Raw genomic sequence first — 3,320 nt, 5'->3', positions numbered from 1 at the left:
TCTTCCACAATTTGAAGCCTGTGGAGGAACTAAGGAATCAAAAGCATATATGACACACAGCAAACAAATAGCTAAATGGCAAAGGTAGGCCCTTCTTTAAATATGAATGGATTAAACTTTTCCATTAAGAAGCAGAGACTGGCAGAATGGATTTTTAAACTAATCCATTTCTGTATTCTCTATCACAGACTCATTTTATTGATTTTTAAATATTTTTTTCCTTTTTTTAGTTTGAGAGAGAGTGTGTGTGTGCATGAATTGGGGAAGAGGAGTGGGCGGGGGGGGAGAGAGAGAGAATCTTAAGCACACTGAGTTTGGAGCCCAACATGGGGCTTGATCCCACAATTCTAGGGTCATAACATGAGCTGAAAATCAAGAGTCAAAGACACTCAACTGACTGAGCCACTCAGGCATCCCAACAGACTCATTTTAGATACAAAGGCACAAAAAGTTGAAAATAAAAGGATGGAAAACTATATTCCATGCAAAGAGTAACCAAAAGGGAATAGGAGTAGCTCTACCACTATTAGACAAAAATATGCTTTAAACCAAAATATGTTGCAAAAAACAAAAAATACACTATATATTAATAGAAGGTTCAATACAGCAAGAAGATATAACAATTATAAACTTACATGCACCTACTGACAAACCATCAAAACATATAAAGTGAAAACTGTAGAACTGAAGGGAGAAATAAACAGTTCTCTAGTAACAGTTGAAAACTTTAATACCCCACTCACAATAATGGATAGAACAATCAGACAGAAGCAAAGAAATAGAGAACTTAAATAATACAAAATCAACAACAACAGACATACAGAGAACACTCCACTGAACAACAGCATACATATTCTTCTAAGTACACGAGGAACATTTTCTAGGATAGACTTTAGGCCACAAATTTTGTTTCAATAGATTTAAATATAAGTGTAATACAAAGTTTCTTCTCTAACCACAAAAAGATGACATCAGAGATCAAGAACATAAAGAAGGCTGCAAAAATCACTTATTGATGGAAATTAACAAACTATTATACAACTGATGGAACAAAGACGAAATCACGAAGGAAATTAGAAAATATTTAGAAATGAATGAAAATGAAAACACAATATACCAAAACTTAGGAAATACAGCAAAAGCAGTGCTAAGATGGAAATTTATAGCTACAAATGCTTACATTAAAAAAAAGAAAGATGACACTGGCACAAAAATAGACACATAGATAAAAAATACAGAACAGAGAGCCCAGAAATAAACTCACATATATATGGTCAATTAATCTTCAACAAAGGAGGCAAGAATATGTAATAACAAAAAGTCTGTTCAACAAATGGTGTTGGAAAAACTGGACAGCTACATGCAAAAAAATTAAACTGGACCACTTTTTTACACCATACACAAAAATAAACTCAAAATGCATTAAAGTGAGACCTTAATGTGAGACCTAAATGTGAGGCCTGATAGCGGCCATGGCAACATTTTTCTAGATATGTCTCCTGAGGTAAGGGAAACAAAAGTAAAAATAAACTATTGGGACTACATCAAAATAAAAATCTTCTGCATAGCAAAGGAAACCATTAGCACAACTAAAAGATCACCTACTGAATAAGAGAAGATATTTGCAAATGACATATCTGATAAATGGTTAATATCCAAAATATATGAAGAATTTATACAACTCCACACCCAAAAAAAATAATAATAATCCAGTTAAAAATGGGCAGAAGACATGAACAGATATTTCTCCAAAGAAGACATACAGATGGCTAACAGACCCATGAAAACATGCTCAACATCAGTACTGATCAGGAGAATGCAAATCAGAACCACAATGACATACCACCTCCTATCTGTCAGAATGGCTAGAATCAAAAACACAAGCAACAACAAATGTTAGAAAGGAAGTGGAGAAAAAGGAACCCTCGTGGCAAAGAAAAAGGATTCCTGTGCATTGTTGGTTGGAATGCAAACTGGTGTGGCCACTGTGGATAACAGTATAGGATTTCCTCAAAATATTAAAAATAGAACCATCATATTATCCAGTAATTCCACTACAGGGTACTTACCCAAAGAACAGGAAAATACTAATTCAAAAAGACACCAATAAACAGAGGTAAATTTGGCATTTACAACATCCAAATTACAGAAGCAGCCCAAGTCTATCAAAAGATATAAAGAAGATGTGGCATACACACACACACACACACACACATACAAAAGCACACACATGCAATGGAATATTATTCAGCCATAAAAAAAGGAATGAAATCCATTTGCAACAACATGGATGAATCTAGAAGTATAATGCTAAGTTAAATAGTCAGAGAAAGTCAAATACTATATGATTTCACTCATATGAATGAATGATTTTTACATATGTAATGTAAAAAACAAAGCAAATGACCAAAGAGAAGAGACAAACAAAAAAAAGAAAAAAAACTAGACTCTTAACTATTATAGAGAAAAAACTGATGGTCACCAAAGAGGAGGTATGCAGGGCAATGGCTGAAATAGGTGAAAGGGATTTAGAGTAAAGTTTCCACAATGAGCACAGAGTAATGTATAGAATTGTTGAGTCACTATATTGTACACCTGAAACGAATATAACACTGTATGTTAATTATACTGGAATTAAAATCTTAAAAACACAAATACAAAAAACAAGAAAGATCTCAGATCAACAACCTAACTTTACAACTTAAAGGAAGTAAAGAAAAGAGGAAACTAAACCCAAAGCTACCAGAAAGAAAGACATTATAAAGGTTAGAGAAGATATAAATGAAACAGAGAACAGAAAAACAACAGAGAATATGAATATAACAAAAAGTTAATTAGAAAAAAAGAAGATTAGAATGAAAGTGGGGGCATTATTCTACAGAAATAAGAAAGATTATAAGACAGTACTATAAACAACTGTATGCCAAAAAATTGGATAACCTAGAGGAAATGGACAAATTCCTAGAAACACAAAACCTACCAAGACTATAAAAAGACAATCTAAATAGACCTATAATTAATAAGGAAATTGAATAATAAATTTTAAAAAACCCTGGAGTTGATAGTTTCACTGAATTTTACCAAACATTTAAAAAAAGAACTAATACCAATCATTCTCAAACTTTTCCAAAAAATTAAAAAAGAAGGAACAAATTCTAACTCACCTGAAGCTAGCATAACCCTGGTACCGAAGCCAAAGATATTACAAGAAAACTACAGACTAAAATTCTATATGAATAGTTATGTAAAAATGCTCAACAAAATACTAGCAAACAGATTTCAACAGGATATTAAAAGGATTATACATCATTACCAAGTGG

Source organism: Crocuta crocuta, unplaced genomic scaffold (assembly GCF_008692635.1).
Source record: "Crocuta crocuta isolate KB4526 unplaced genomic scaffold, BGI_CrCroc_1.0 scaffold170, whole genome shotgun sequence".
Classification (NCBI taxonomy): domain Eukaryota; kingdom Metazoa; phylum Chordata; class Mammalia; order Carnivora; family Hyaenidae; genus Crocuta; species Crocuta crocuta.
Note: the sequence above shows the minus strand (reverse complement) of the source record.